The sequence below is a fragment of the Phyllobates terribilis genome, unplaced genomic scaffold (assembly GCF_046119375.1).
Source record: "Phyllobates terribilis strain yellow unplaced genomic scaffold, ASM4611937v1 Scaffold_2__4_contigs__length_985480577, whole genome shotgun sequence".
In the NCBI taxonomy this organism is placed as follows: Eukaryota; Metazoa; Chordata; class Amphibia; order Anura; family Dendrobatidae; genus Phyllobates; species Phyllobates terribilis.
Genome location: NW_027362762.1, coordinates 519,854,187 through 519,871,735, shown reverse-complemented (window position 1 = coordinate 519,871,735; position 17,549 = coordinate 519,854,187). Strand labels below are relative to the sequence as shown.

The 17,549-nt window shown below is 40.8% G+C and overlaps 1 protein-coding gene across 7 annotated transcripts in view; it reads right to left on the bottom strand.

Moving 5' to 3' along the window:
- Positions 1-9,902, bottom strand: part of DLGAP3 (DLG associated protein 3) — a 726,679-nt gene extending 716,777 nt beyond the window's left edge. For 2 of the 7 annotated variants that reach the window (XM_073666015.1, XM_073666016.1), the window contains exon 1: positions 9,510-9,902. The gene's annotated coding sequence lies outside the window, so the exon portion shown is untranslated. The remainder of the gene's footprint in view (positions 1-9,509) is intronic. The other 5 variants (XM_073666010.1, XM_073666014.1, XM_073666012.1 and 2 more) reach the window with 4 other exon arrangements.
- Between the last annotated feature and the right edge of the window lie 7,647 nt (positions 9,903-17,549).

Below are 17,549 nucleotides of genomic sequence, written 5' to 3'. Positions count from 1 at the left end.
GGTGTTATTCAGTTATTGTATAGTGGTGTTATATATTCACAGTACGGTGGTGTTATTCAGTTATTGTATAGTGGTGTTATTTATTCATAGTACGGTGGTGTTATTCAGTTATTGTATAGTGGTGTTATTTATTCACAGTACGGTGGTGTTATTCAGTTATTGTATAGTGGTGTTATTTATTCATAGTACGGTGGTGTTATTCAGTTATTGTATAGTGGTGTTATTTATTCATAGTATGGTGGTGTTATTCAGTTATTGTATAGTGGTGTTATATATTCACAGTACGGTGGTGTTATTCAGTTATTGTATAGTGGTGTTATTTATTCATAGTACGGTGGTGTTATTCAGTTATTGTATAGTGGTGTTATTTATTCACAGTACGGTGGTGTTATTCAGTTATTGTACAGTGGTGTTATTTATTCACAGTACGGTGGTGTTATTCAGTTATTGTAAAGTGGTGTTATTTATTCATAGTACGGTGGTGTTATTCAGTTATTGTATAGTGGTGTTATTTATTCATAGTACGGTGGTGTTATTCAGTTATTGTATAGTGGTGTTATTTATTCACAGTACGGTGGTGTTATTCAGTTATTGTATAGTGGTGTTATATATTCACAGTACGGTGGTGTTATTCAGTTATTGTATAGTGGTGTTATTTATTCACAGTACGGTGGTGTTATTCAGTTATTGTATAATGGTGTTATTTATTCATAGTACGGTGGTTTTATTCAGTTATTGTATAGTGGTGTTATTTATTCATAGTACGGTGGTGTTATTCAGTTATTGTATAGTGGTGTTATTTATTCATAGTACGGTGGTGTTATTCAGTTGTTGTATAGTGGTGTTATTTATTCATAGTACGGTGGTGTTATTCAGTTATTGTATAGTGGTGTTATATATTCACAGTACGGTGGTGTTATTCAGTTATTGTATAGTGGTGTTTTTTATTCATAGTACGGTGGTGTTATTCAGTTATTGTATAGTGGTGTTATATATTCACAGTACGGTGGTGTTATTCAGTTATTGTATAGTGGTGTTTTTTATTCATAGTACGGTGGTGTTATTCAGTTATTGTATAATGGTGTTATTTATTCATAGTACGGTGGTTTTATTCAGTTATTGTATAGTGGTGTTATTTATTCATAGTACGGTGGTGTTATTCAGTTATTGTATAGTGGTGTTATTTATTCATAGTACGGTGGTGTTATTCAGTTATTGTATAGTGGTGTTATTTATTCATAGTATGGTGGTTTTATTCAGTTATCGTATAGTGGTGTTATTTATTCATAGTACGGTGCTGTTATTCAGTTATTGTATAACGGTGTTATTTATTCATAGTACGGTGGTTTAATTCAGTTATCGTATAGTGGTGTTATTTATTCATAGTACGGTGCTGTTATTCAGTTATTGTATAACGGTGTTATTTATTCATAGTACGGTGGTTTTATTCAGTTATCGTATAGTGGTGTTATTTATTCATAGTACGGTGGTGTTATTCAGTTATAGTATAGTGGTGTTATTTATTCATAGTACGGTGGTGTTATTCAGTTATCGTATAGTGGTGTTATTTATTCATAGTACGGTGGTTTTATTCAGTTATTGTATAGTGGTGTTATTTATTCATAGTACGGTGGTGTTATTCAGTTATTGTATAGTGGTGTTATTTATTCATAGTATGGTGGTGTTATTCAGTTATTGTATAGTGGTGTTATTTATTCATAGTACGGTGGTGTTATTCAATTATCGTATAGTGGTGTTATTTATTCATAGTACGGTGGTGTTATTCAGTTATCGTATAGTGGTGTTATTTATTCATAGTACGGTGGTGTTATTCAGTTATCGTATAGTGGTGTTATTTATTCATAGTACGGTGGTGTTATTCAGTTATCGTATAGTGGTGTTATTTATTCATAGTATGGTGGTGTTATTCAGTTATCGTATAGTGGTGTTATTTATTCATAGTACGGTGGTGTTATTCAGTTATTGTATAGTGGTGTTATTTATTCATAGTACGGTGGTGTTATTCAGTTATTGTATAATGGTGTTATTTATTCATAGTACGGTGGTTTTATTCATTTATTGTATAGTGGTGTTATTTATTCATAGTACGGTGGTGTTATTCAGTTATTGCATAGTGGTGTTATTTATTCATAGTACGGTGGTGTTATTCAGTTATTGCATAGTTGTGTTATTTATTCATAGTACGGTGGTGTTATTCAGTTATTGTATAGTGGTGTTATTTATTCATAGTACGGTGGTTTTATTCAGTTATTGTATAGTGGTGTTATTTATTCATAGTACGGTGGTGTTATTCAGTTATTGTATGGTGGTGTTATTTATTCATAGTACGGTGGTGTTATTCAGTTATTGTATAGTGGTGTTATTTATTCATAGTATGGTGGTGTTATTCAGTTATCGTATAGTGGTGTTATTTATTCATAGTACGGTGGTGTTATTCAGTTATTGTATAGTGGTGTTATTTATTCATAGTACGGTGGTGTTATTTAGTTATTGTATAGTGGTGTTATTTATTCATAGTATGGTAGTATTCAGTTATTGGATTGTGATGTTATTTATTCATAGTATGGTGGTGTTATTCAGTTATTGCATAGTGGTGTTATTTATTCATAGTACGGTGGTGTTATTCAGTTATTGTATAGTGGTGTTATTTATTCATAGTACGGTGGTGTTATTCAGTTATTGTATAGTGGTGTTATTTATTCATAGTACGGTGGTTTTATTCAGTTACTGTATAGTGGTGTTATTTATTCATAGTACGGTGGTGTTATTTAGTTATTGTATAGTGGTGTTATTTATTCATAGTACGGTGGTGTTATTTAGTTATTGTATAGTGGTGTTATTTATTCATAGTATGGTGGTGTTATTCAGTTATCGCATAGTGGTGTTATTTATTCATAGTACGGTGGTGTTATTTAGTTATTGTATAGTGGTGTTATTTATTCATAGTACGGTGGTGTTATTTAGTTATTGTATAGTGGTGTTATTTATTCATAGTACGGTGGTGTTATTTAGTTATTGTATAGTGGTGTTATTTATTCATAGTACGGTGGTGTTATTTAGTTATTGTATAGTGGTGTTATTTATTCATAGTATGGTGGTGTTATTCAGTTATTGTATAGTGGTGTTATTTATTCATAGTATGGTAGTATTCAGTTATTGGATTGTGATGTTATTTATTCATAGTATGGTGGTGTTATTCAGTTATTGCATAGTGGTGTTATTTATTCATAGTACGGTGGTGTTATTCAGTTATTGTATAGTGGTGTTATTTATTCATAGTACGGTGGTGTTATTCAGTTATTGTATAGTGGTGTTATTTATTCATAGTACGGTGGTTTTATTCAGTTATTGTATAGTGGTGTTATTTATTCATAGTACGGTGGTGTTATTTAGTTATTGTATAGTGGTGTTATTTATTCATAGTACGGTGGTGTTATTTAGTTATTGTATAGTGGTGTTATTTATTCATAGTATGGTGGTGTTATTCAGTTATCGCATAGTGGTGTTATTTATTCATAGTACGGTGGTGTTATTTAGTTATTGTATAGTGGTGTTATTTATTCATAGTACGGTGGTGTTATTTAGTTATTGTATAGTGGTGTTATTTATTCATAGTACGGTGGTGTTATTTAGTTATTGTATAGTGGTGTTATTTATTCATAGTACGGTGGTGTTATTTAGTTATTGTATAGTGGTGTTATTTATTCATAGTATGGTGGTGTTATTCAGTTATCGCATAGTGGTGTTATTTATTCATAGTAAGGTGGTGTTATTCAGTTATTGTATAGTGGTGTTATTTATTCATAGTACGGTGGTGTTATTCAGTTATTGTATAGTGGTGTTATTTATTCATAGTACGGTGGTGTTATTTAGTTATTGTATAGTGGTGTTATTTATTCATAGTATGGTGGTGTTATTCAGTTATTGTATAGTGGTGTTATTTATTCATAGTATGGTGGTGTTATTCAGTTATCGTATAGTGGTGTTATTTATTCATAGTACGGTGGTGTTATTCAGTTATCGTATAGTGGTGTTATTTATTCATAGTACGGTGGTGTTATTTAGTTATTGTATAATGGTGTTATTTATTCATAGTACGGTGGTGTTATTTAGTTATTGTATAGTGGTGTTATTTATTCATAGTACGGTGGTGTTATTTAGTTATTGTATAGTGGTGTTATTTATTCATAGTATGGTGGTGTTATTCAGTTATCGCATAGTGGTGTTATTTATTCATAGTACGGTGGTGTTCAGTTATTGTATAGTGGTGTTATTTATTCATAGTATGGTGGTGTTATTCAGTTATCGTATAGTGGTGTTATTTATTCATAGTACGGTGGTGTTATTCAGTTATCGTATAGTGGTGTTATTTATTCATAGTACGGTGGTGTTATTCAGTTATTGTATAGTGGTGTTATTTATTCATAGTATGGTGGTGTTATTCAGTTATTGGATTGTGATGTTATTTATTCATAGTACGGTGGTGTTATTCAGTTATTGTATAGTGGTGTTATTTATTCATAGTACGGTGGTGTTATTTAGTTATTGTATAGTGGTGTTATTTATTCATAGTACGGTGGTGTTATTCAGTTGTTGTATAGTGGTGTTATTTATTCATAGTATGGTGGTATTAGTCCGCTGTTGTATAATGGTGTTATTTATTCATAGTACGGTGGTGTTGTTTAGTTATTGTATAGTGGTGTTATTTATTCATAGTATGGTGGTGTTATTCAGTTATCGTATAGTGGTGTTATTTATTCATAGTACGGTGGTGTTATTTAGTTATTGTATAGTGGTGTTATTTATTCATAGTACGGTGGTGTTATTTAGTTATTGAATAGTGGTGTTATTTATTCATAGTACGGTGGTGTTATTTAGTTATTGTATAGTGGTGTTATTTATTCATAGTATGGTGGTGTTATTCAGTTATCGTATAGTGGTGTTATTTATTCATAGTACGGTGGTGTTATTTAGTTATTGTATAGTGGTGTTATTTATTCATAGTACGGTGGTGTTATTTAGTTATTGTATAGTGGTGTTATTTATTCATAGTACGGTGGTGTTATTCAGTTGTTGTATAGTGGTGTTATTTATTCATAGTATGGTGGTATTAGTCCGCTGTTGTATAATGGTGTTATGTATTTATAGTATGGTGGTGTTATTTAGTTATTGTATAGTAGTGTTATTTATTCATAGCATGGTGCAGTTATTCAGTTATTTATTTCGGTGTTAATCACAGTACAGGTATATGGTGGTGATATTCAAGCATTGTACAGTGGTGCTACTTAGTTATTATATGGCGATGTTCTTTAACATGGTTTGTTATTACTTTAAGTATGGTTTGTTATTCACTTACTTTGCAGTGGTGTTGAAAACTATGGCATGATAGTACTATTCAATTATTCTATGGTGGTGTTATTTAGACATGGTGTAGAGGCATTAGTCAGTTATTTTACTGTGGTGTTATTTAGTCACAGTATGGTGGTATTATTCAGGTATTACTATATGGTAGGGTTACTCAGGTATTGTACGGTGGTGTTATTTTAATTGTATGGTGTGTTAATCAGTTACTTTATTGTGGTACTAAAACAATGTTATTGTTATTGTATGCCGGTGGTATTCAGTTACGATATGGTGGTTATATTTATTTAATTTATTGCAGCCTTATTGACTATTGGTATGCTAATATTTAGCTGTTGCAAGATAGTATTATCCAAGAAATGTATGGTGATATTGTACAGTAGCTGATATATATTAATGACAAACAGCAATTTTATTATTTATTATTGATCTCTTCCTTAACAGTGGGCAATTACAGCCACAAAAAATGAGCAAATTTTTGTCCAGTATATATGTGCCTTTAAATGGGATTTCCAGTCAATCAAAAAATAGCAAACTGATGGTTAAAGAGGTTTTCCAACCCAGGGCAAACTTTTGGCAAGCAATGCAGCTTGCAGAATACTAACAGAGTCACATACACATGATTAGGATTTGGCTCTGCTTGCCGGTTCGGTCGAGTGGTCATCACATGACCATAAGTAGGCAATTTACATAACTGTGGTCATGTGCAACTAGAATTTTGATTTATTTAATTTGCTTATGTAGCACCAATAATTCCACAGTACTGTACAGACTATATCTTCACTGTCCCCATTGGAGCTCACTATCTACATTTCCTATCAGTATGTCTTTGGAATGTGGGAGGAAACTGGAGGAAACAGCACCAACACAGGGAGAACATACAAACTCCTTCCAGATGTTGACTTGGGTGGGATTTTAACTCAGGACCCCAGAGCTACAATGCTAATCACTGAGCTACTGTGCAGTCCCTATTCTCATTGAACATTGAGAAGCGGAAGAGAGTTAGTTGACATATGACTTATACAAGTCTTCTCCTCTGTAAAACATTCCATCATAATTATGTATGTTTTGATATGATTTTAACCTCCGTCTCCCCAATTTCCAATATATAGACTTGTTTGTTTGGGGAGTGGTCCAAAGCATAAATATGAATGAATATGAATATATGCATGTCATTTTATTATCTGGTAACTTAAATTTGACTTGTAAATTCATTAATTGAATACATTTTCCATCCAAATAGGGGATAAGTATGCCAAAAAGCAGATTTTGTATTCTTACACTGATCTATACCAGATACGCAAAATGTATCAGAAATAGCAGCTATGTATCCAAAGCAGAGAACACCCATTTGGACGTGTGACATGGGAATAATCCGTCCAACCTGCAGCCAAATGTTTCCACAATATATACCAGCGAGGATGGATACTTGATCTATTACTTATTGATAAATGTATAGGTCTAAACTGTAAAGTGCTCCTTATAATGTGCTGCCTCTTCATTAGCCTTCAGGATTGTTGCAGCAAATGCCTTTACTGTGTCAATGAAGGTGGCGCTACACCTTAAATCCTGTTATTAGAGTCTCTAGCATCATCTTACTCTGCGGCATTGTATAATACTAAGTAGATTATTACTACAATAAAGTAAGATTTAATATTCAGTAAAATTCATACAGAAAGCACAGGAACAGGTTACATCCTGCCAATCCTATATACACAGATTTAGGAGTAGAATATCCACAGGTACAGAAGGTTTAACATCGCAATCAAGGCAACATTTTTACTAAATGATTCCCCCAAGACACCCAAAACCTCAGAAGGTAGTCCCATGGTGGGATATACTCAGAGATTTGTTGCAGGAATTACTGCGACTGTCTCATTTATCGGAATGGGGTTGCAGAATTTCATTTGCTTGCTTCCATATCATTTCATTCATCTGAACAGGGATCTGTCACTTATGAATATACCCAATGGAAGGAATCCTGGTGTCCCCATGGCATGGGGCATTTTTAACGAGACACGTACTAGAAGTGAAAACCATAGCTTTCACTCATGTATGCGATGACGGACAGGACAGCTGTGACGGTGGGGGAGGGTGTTTCTGCAGGATCTTCAGGGAAAATGCAACATCTGTCATCTCACATCCAGTGGCTCCTCCGCTGCCTCCTTTACAAGCGTGTCACTGCTAGTACAAAATACAGGATGACACCCAAATCAATACAGCTATAATGACATGGTCCCGAAATGCAACCTGCATCCATCTCTAGCGGCTAAGAACAAGTGTCAGGGAAATTCTATGGCTGGATCAGATCTCACTGGCAAAATGAGGAGTAATCTGACATGATGACAGCGGCACAAGAAAATCAGCATAGTTAGAGCCCACTGTACATACAATGAATATGAAAAACCCACCTAAGCTGGCATATAGATGTATGAATTGTACAGACGGCATCATACAGTCCTGGCACTGCCAGGAGACCATCTCTGAAACTGACTCCAGATCACCAAAGGTGTCATTCACCACATCAGACAGTCAATAGCCAGCTGGTAAATGTGTATGCTATCCAGCCATCCTCACCCAGAGATGGCACAGATCGTGACACCCGGCACTGGAGCATACAGGTGACTGGAGGCAGTTGTGCGCCCCCATACTTTATCACAAATCGGTGACTGAGCTGGGAAAACTTTGCCACCCCACGTCACAGAGCGGCTGTCACCTCAAATGACTTTCTGGTCCAGCTACTTTGTAACCCATGCAGCACCAGAAGAGCCAGGACCGCAGCGCTGTAGGGTAAAGGACGGCATTTGCAGCACTAAAATAAAGTCATGTCTAGGACAAGAGGCACAGGACAGAGGCATAAGCTGGCTTAGTGCTGAGAAGGCAGAAATCCATTCACTCAGCTATGCTTCTTACACTTGTACAGTGAGACATTACATTACAAGTGGATGGCTGTCACCAGTTCCCATCGCACTGCTTAAAAATCATCACTTCACACTGCCAGGTTTAACACTTATCCTTGCTTTCCTTTATGTTTGTATCATGAAAAAAAAGTGCTGTTACTATCAACCATTAGAAACCATTCTGTACTGGGAGAACTTGGTCAAGACTGCAGTATAAGTCAGCTGCCTGCAATATCCATCCACCCTATGAGAGCAGGTGTCCTGTGCAAGCACCAGTCTGCCCTGGATACTGGGTAATGGAGCCCTGCACCATAGGAAGGGCCATTTGTCTCATGTAAAAATAGATGGCAAGCTTTAGGTCAGAGTGCCTAGCAAAGACAGTATTAGGCACAGATAGATAGATAGATGATCGATAATAAATAGATAATAGATAGATGGATGATCGATGATAGATAATAGATAGATAGATAGATAGATAGATGATCGATAATAGATATATGATCAATAATAGATAATAGATAGATAGATAGATAGATGGATGATCGATAATAGATAGATAATATATAGATACATGGATAGATAGATGGATGATCGATAATAGATAGATAATATATAGATAGATGGATAGATAGATGGATGATCGATAATAGATAGATAAATGGATAGATAGATGGATGATAGATAATAGATAGAAAGATAATAGATAGATGATCGATAATAGATAGATATATGGATAGATAGATATATAGATAGATAATAGATATTAGATGGATATATGATAGATATATGGATAGACAGATGATAGATAGATAGATATTAGCTAGATAAATGGATATTAGACATAGATGGATAGATGTTAGATAGATATGTAGATAGGCTATGTATGGAGGTATCTGTCTGCTCAGTGTCCCCATGCCCTGAACCTACCATATGACCATGGGGAGCTCCCCAGCCCTGGCATTACACAGGGGCAGAGTGTTCCTGCTGGCACCTCTGGCAGGGCTGCCCTGGGTTGCATGCCTCCCTTCCCATGCACCAGGGGATGTTCTTCTTCCCTTATAATAAATGACACCATAGCTTTTACCATTCCTTCCAGTGAGCTGCCGTGCTGAGTATGCATTACCTTCCCAGCTGATGCCAGCACCATGAAGCACACATACACAGACGAGCCCTGGTGCCGGAGACATTCGGGTGGCACCGAGCAGCCCACCCGGTGCCCAGACTCACCTCCTCACACAGCCAGCTCCTGCCAGTCCGGGATGAGGTGCATCTTCTCCGGGGAAGGTATTTTATTCCTCTTCTTCTCACAGGGAGAACCCCGTGGGGTTGGCACGGGCAGAAAGTTGGGCAGAGCGTCTCTTCCCCTGGGTGGTGGTGGAGGGGGGCTGCAAGGTGCTGGGGGTGGGGGCTAGAAGGGGAGGAGACCTGGGCTTGTGCTGCAGTGCAGGATAGCTGGGCTCCCAGTCAAGCCAGGCAGGAGCGCTGTCTATGTCTATGAGATCCAGTCAGAGGGAGAGACAGAAACAAAGGAAGGTGGATCCGGCCGAGAGAGGAGCAGAACCTCTCCCCGGTGCCACAGCCGGCTGCCCCCCTACCTGTTACACCAGCCCCTCCATGCACAAACCTGGGCTGCGGACAATCCCGGCCTGACACCCTCCTGACAGTCCTCTACTCCTCAAACTTTCCTATGAGCGCTATGGGAGAGATGACATAAAAGCAGGAATGGATTCTGTCTGGATCTGTAGTCTGCAGATAGTAGATGGGACTGCATGGCTGACTTTTTATTTTGCGATGTCCATCTATGATCGCAAATGTCTAACATACTATGAACCAATTCACTGCAAATGTGAAGCAGAACCCCCAAAGTGATCCTAAATGTCTGCCCGCTTACCTTCTATCACATCAGGGATCCTAAATGTCTGCCCGCTTACCTGATATCACATCAGAGATCCTAAATGTCTGCCCGCTTACCTGATATCACATCAGAGATCCTAAATGTCTGCCCGCTTACCTTATATCATATCAGGGATCCTAAATGTCTGCCCGCTTACCTTATATCACATCAGGGATCCTAAATGTCTGCCCGCTTACCTTCTATCACATCAGGGATCCTAAATGTCTGCCTGCTTACCTGATATCACATCAGGGATCCTAAATGTCTGCCCGCTTACCTTATATCATATCAGGGATCCTAAATGTCTGCCCGCTTACCTTATATCACATCAGGGATCCTAAATGTCTGCCTGCTTACCTGATATCACATCAGAGATCCTAAATGTCTGCCCGCTTACCTTATATCATATCAGGGATCCTAAATGTCTGCCCGCTTACCTTCTATCACATCAGAGATCCTAAAAGTCTGCCCGCTTTCCTTCTATCACATCAGAGATCCTAAATGTCTGCCCTCTTACCTTATATCACATCATAGATCCTAAATGTCTGCCCGCTTACCTTCTATCACATCAGGGATCCTAAATGTCTGCCCGCTTACCTGATATCACATCAGGGATCCTAAATGTCTGTCCGTTTACCATATATTACATCAGGGATCCTAAATGTCTGCCCGCTTACCATATATCACATCAGGGATCCTAAATGTCTGCCCACTTACCTTCTATCACATCAGGGATCCTAAATGTCTGCCCACTTACCTTATATCACATCAGGGATCCTAAATGTCTGCCCGCTTACCTTATATCACATTGGAGATCTTAAATGTCTTCCCGCTTACCTTATATCAGATCAGGGATCCTAAATGTCTGCCCGCTTACCTTCTATCACATCAGGGATCCTAAATGTCTGCCCGCTTAGCTGATATCACATGAGTTGTTAAACTTTTTTTTAATATTTTTGGCTTTAATTTCTGTTTCTTTGTTTGTTGTCAATAAATAGGAACATCTTTGTTCTCTTGTGCAAGAGCGTCTGTCATTTTAAGATCTGTGATAGAGTGATGTAATAAAAAGTTGTAATTTGTTAGGGTCCTGGTCCTGATTACGAGAAACCCAATCAGTAGCTAGAACAACGCAACTCTGCAGTTAAAAGTTTCTCACCTTATATACAGGTTATCTGTAATGGGGATTATTAATTCTCATTAATATGTTTTCTTAACTAGAGATTGATTATAATGCTTGTGGACTATGCTTAGCTCTTCAAGAAGAAGCCAGTAATGGTGAAAAGCTTTTTCTGCTACCTTTTTAAAGTTTCAGAAAAAAGGTATTCTTAAATAAGTGTAATGTATGCCACACCCGACTAGTAGGGCCAGGAGGCATTATTAGGCCCAGATGTAGGTGCTGAGCGATGGTATGGCTCTTCTGCAGTGTTGTGCAATTTGGGGTGTCACGGTGCTCCTACCTGGTTCCTGGTGCTCCAGACCCGCTCACAGGGTACATCTAGCGGATTTTGACGTAGGTAGGAAGAAGGCAGACCAGATCTTGGTATGGACGGTTCAAATGGTTTACTGGATCACAGTTCAAGGAATCACAGCATCTCCAGTATTTAGCCGCATTACTGGTTTTCCATACAGGTGCCGGCTGGATGGCAACAGGACTGATACTCCGATATGGGAAAAGGTTTGGCATTGCTGTGATGGGCTCTAAAAAGATTGTCTGGCAAGATACTTAATCCTAGTAGCCCTTGTACCCTACGCCTCACCTCCAGACAGGCTTGACTCTTTCCAACCGCCAACTGCCAACTCCCCCTGGTCACCATAGTGACCAGACTATAGACGATGTTGATCAGACGTCCTTCAATACAATCCATTGCTGACCTTTATACCGCCACCTGCTGGTCTCCAGTGGTATTACAGAGCAACAATTTACATTTAATTTAACAGAATGACACCGGTCAATACATCAAAGCATAAATTATTCCACAGACTCCTATGAATGTAGAAATGTTTGTAATGGCTCCTTTTGGGTCATTACACAAGCAGTCAGGTAACTGATGGTCAGGACTTCATCACTTCTGCTGTAATGATGTCCCATTCATCAAATACCTGACTGCTGCAGCCAATCAGTGGCCTTAGCAGTCATGTGAATGGCTGTCTGGTGTGATGTTGTCAAATTCACCAGTAGCTCGACCACTGCAGCCAACCAATCGCCTTAGCAGCCAGAAGACTGGTGGTCAGTACAGTATTACTATTATTATTTGGTGTGATAATGTCCCATTCATCAATCACATGACCACTGCAGCTCATCACAGCCTCCATTGTCAGATGATGAACTGGTCATAGTGACTTCATCACTTCTGGTGTGTTGATGCTCCTTTCATCAGTTAGCTGACCATTTCAGTTAGTGGCCTTAGTTGTTAGGTGACTGGTTGTCAGGACTTTATCACTTCCGAACCATCAGTTTGAATGTGTCAGAGGAGACAGCAATTCCAGTGCTAATTATTGCTTGTTTCTTTCTGTTATTAGTATCCTTATTCTGTGTAAACTTTTAAAAAGTAGAGAAAAATATTTTCAAAGGGTTATGGCACTTAGAAGAGTAGTCCCTTCATTCTAACAATTGGTAGAAATCTCTGCACCCACCTTTCACAGAACATTTTAAAAGAACTTTTCATTGTACATTTATTAAACTTTATTTACATACAATACCTTGGAAAAGTACATAGTGACCTTTTCCACATTTTTCATGTTACACCCACAAACTTAAATGTATTTATTGGGGTTTAGGTGATATACCAACACAAGGTAGCAAGTATTTGTGAAGTATAAAGGACATGATACATGGTTTTCCAATTATTTTAAAAGTATAAATCTGAAAATTGTGACTTGCATTTATATTCCGCCATCTGTAGTCTGATACCCCTAAATAAAATCAAGAGTGACCAATTTTCCCCATTAGTTACATAATTAGAAAACTGAGTTCATCTGTGTCTAATTTATTTTCAGTTTAACTACAGCTGTTCTGTGTAGCCTCAGAGGTTTGTTCGAGAACATTAGGGATCCATCATAATCATGAAAATCAAGGAACACACCAGATAGGTCAGGGATAAAGTTTTGGGAAAGAGTAAAGCAGGGTTAGGCTGTGTGCCTACTATGCGTTTTTTAAACGTTTCCGCAGCGGCAATTCCGCTGCAGAAACTCTTAAAAATCGCTTGGTAGAAGGTCTGTCATGTTCCCCAATGATAATCCGCATGTGCTGTGAACATGCTGCGGAAATTTCCGCTGCGGATTATCATTGCGGAAAAATCCGCAGCACTACCTATTATTTTGCGGAATCGCTGCGTTTTCACCGCCATTGACTTGCATTGGACCGCATGACATCCGCATCACTACATATGTACATGCGGATATCATGCGGTTCAATGTGTGGATGGTACCCGGGTTTGGAGAAGAGGAGACTCTCCCCCAGACTCGGGTGCCATAGTACCTGTTAAAAAAAGAATAAAATAAAAAATATACATTATACTTACCTTCTGATGGCCCCCGGTGTCCTTATCCGATCCGTCCTGGCTTGCCGGCAGCTCGCGATGGTCTAAAAGGACCTGCCATGACGTCATTTAGTCATGTGACGGGTCACATGACTAAATGGCGTCATAGCAGGTCCTTTTAGACCATCGTGAGCTGCCGGCAAGCCAGGACAGATCGGATAAGGACATCGGGGGCCATCAGAAGGTAAGTATAATATTTATTTTTTATTTTTTACCATTCTTTTACAGTCACACTATATAAATCCATGCCAGTTGCATGGATTTATATAGTGTGACCAAGTTGTCCAGCACTTTCCAAGCGATGCTAAAATAGCTTGGAAAGCCCTTGACAACCCGCATGCGGAAATGCATGTGAAAAATACTTCACTTCTACTTGTCCCTGGCAGGAAAAACGCATGTACAATCCGCATGTAAAATCTGCATGCGTTTTTTCTGCCAGGGAGATGCAGAAACGCTCAGGAAAAATCCGGAGCATTTCTGCATCGTGGGCACATAGCCTTAAGTTATAAAAAAAATAGCTTACCCTCTGAACATTTCACAGAGCTCTGTTCAATCCATCATTCAAAAATGTAAGGAGTATGCACAACTGCAAATCTGCCCAGACAAGGTTATCGACCTCAACTGACATCCCAAGCACAGAGATCACTACTTAGAGAAGCAGACAACAGGCCCATGGTAACTCTGGAGGAGCTGCAGAGACCCACAGCTCAGGTTGGAGAATCTGTCCACAGTACAACTATTAGTCGTATACTCCACAAATCTGGCCTTAGAAGAAAGCCATTTTTGAAGGCAAGTCATAAGAAGTTCCATTTACAGTTTGTAAAAATTCATGTAGGTGACACAGCTAGCATGGGGAAGAAGTTGCTCTTCTCAGATGAGACCGAAGTAGAACTTTTTACGCTAATGCAAAATGCTATGTCTGGCAGAAAACTAACACTGCTCATCACCCTGAAAACATCATCCCTACTGTCAAACATGGTTGTGGCAGCATTATGCTGTGGGGATGCCTTTCTTCATCAGGGACAGGGAAGCTGGCCAGAGTTGATAGGAAGATGGATGGCGCTAAATACAGAGCAATCTTGGAGGAAAACATGTTAGAGGCTGCAAAAGACTTAAGGAGGTTGTCCACTACTTTAGCAATGATGACCAATCCGTAGAATAGGTCATCAATATCTGATTGGTCGGGATCCAACACCTGGCACCCCGACGGATCAGCTGTGCTAGGTGTCGGTGGTGGCCATCGCCCACAAATGCTCACTTGCAGAGCTGGCCGTTTTCTGATTTTGGCTGCGGCAGGGTATTACACATCCTCCTCCTAGTGATTTGATTAGGATTTGGATGTGTAGTACCCGGCCGCTGCCACTGCCACAAAACGGACAGCTCCGCAAGTGAGCATTTCCGGCCAGCGGAACCTGACACTGGGAACAGCTGATTGGTGGGGGTGCCGGGTTTCGGACCCCGACCGATCAGAAAATGATGACCTATCCTAAGGATAGGTTAGCTGTTCTAAAGTAGTGGACAATCTCTTTAAAACTGGGGTGTAGGTTCGCCTTCCAGAAGGACAACGACCCTAAATATACTGCCAGAGCTGCATAGAATGTTGAGGTCAAAAGCATATTTATGTTTTTGAATGGCCCAGTCACAGTGTGGCACCCTGCTGTTCACAGGTACCACAGGACCCAAAAGGATGCATGGATGGACTTCTCCACAAGAGGCCCTCATTACAAACAAACACCTCCACCCTTCCACCACATACCACCAGAGGGAGCCCGTTAGGGATATATATATGGAGGGTGGAGCCAGGCAGTCACAGTTAGTTGTTCAGAGAGTGTGCTGCCACTGAGAGCAGTGAAGACGCAGCATGTCTGCTGCTGTATTGAGGGCCCCGAGTGTGGCTGGAGGCAAAGAGGAGAGGAGAGAGGAGTCGAGGGGGCAGAGGAGCATCATAGGCTCACCCCAAGACACGAGCTGGACACCGGGTCCGTGCCTACAGGGTCCTTTATACCCAGTAAGGATCACCGGCATACCAGGAGGACTACAAGTCCCTGATCGACCTGAAGCTAAACCCTTGACAGGACTAGGAACCACGAAGGCCCCGGCGTCCAGGCATAGTGGTTGCCAGAAAAAAGGTCCTACTACCAAGCGACAGGTGAAGGAACAGCACGACACAGAAGCTAGGCCCAGTTGCAGGCTGGCCAGGAGCTTAGAGAGAGGGAGACATGGACCAGGAGGCCTTATACCCACTCACTGGGGAGAAGTCCTGAAGTGCACCCTTCCTACCAAGTACCCTGGACCGTACCTGACATCCACACCAGTAAAGGTACTGAAGTGAATCCCCTGTCTCTGTCAGTTACTCCTGCTGCGCCATCTCTCCTGCACTACTAGCCCCAGCATCACCACCATCTGCACCTCCACTGCCCCAGGGGCCCGCTCCACCTGTGGGGAGCAGGAACATCCCAGCTGCCATCCCATCACCCCCGGAGGTCTGCAGCAGCGCCGGTAACCATTACCGGAAACCACAGGTGGCGTCACGAGACAAACTGTACACTAAAACCCCTTTTTAAAGAGAGACCCAGAGTACGGGCCCTGGAGCCGATGGTCGTGACCTCCTAAACAAGGTAAAAGGCCCGGGTACCGAGTCCCCTATATTCCTCCTGGGTGACACAGCTCTCTTTCCTGGTGTCACGAACAGGATTTCGTGCCCGTTGCCACCGGGTACTGTGTGCCATAATTGAACTGTGTTTTTACTGTGGTGAACATCGCCGCCATTACCGCGTCGCCGTGCGGGAAGAAGAGGGGCGTAACCGCGGGAATTGGAGAGGCGTGACTGTTGGAAGGGCGCAAACCTCAAGCCCCGCCTCGCGCTCTGACGCAGCACCAGGAAGTGTCAGGTCCTTGAAGGAGACCGTTGTCGGCGGAGCTGCGGCCTACCCGAAAAAGAAACAGGAGGTAGGCTATGGTTTACTAGGGGGGCGCAACCATGGCCAACGACCAGCAAAACGCCGGAGCACCGGTTAACGCTCCTGATGCTCAACTTACGCCCGGCGCTGCTCAGGCCGGAGCGGCCGCCCCACCAACAGGGGTCGTGACTCCATTCATACCCATGGCCCTGCCGTATACCCCTGGAGCAAAATGGCTTCCCCAGTATGACAGCAAACCAGACACCCTGTCTGGATTCAAAAGGAAAATATGCGGTGTACTGGATATGTACTCAATAACTGGTGCCGCAGAGAGCCGCTGTTGTGCTGGGACAATTGACTGGTGCCGCAGAGCGGGAAGTTGGAACCTGGCCAGCCGCAGACCAGGAATCAGTATCCATTATCTTTAAGAGACTGCAAACTGTCTTTGAAAACCGCACTGAGACAGATCTCCGGATGAGGTTCTACCACTGTGCCCAGAAACCTGAGGACAGTATCCGGGACTATGCCTGGCGCTTACAGGAAGCCCTGCGGGCCCTGAAACAGGTTAGTCCAGCCAGCATCCATGGTGAGGACAAAATGCTGACAGAACAGTTCATCTGGGGGTTGAGGTCCCAGGAGGAGAGCAGAACTGTACGGTGGTGGGCCTTAGATCATCCAAATGCCACCTTTGACGCCCTGAAGGACATGGCTATTAAGGGTCTGCAGCCCCTGGAACCATCAGATAGTGCTATCCAGCGTTACCAGGGTGGGGCCACCCCAGTGCCCGCAGCACCCACTGCTCCTTCATTAACGGCTAAAACAAAAATGCAAACAGTGTCCCCTAGTGAGCTGGACAGCCTGCGCTCTGAAGTGCGTCAGCTAAGTAAAACCCTGGCCACTGTCCTGAGCACCCTGCAGCTACAGACGGAGCCTG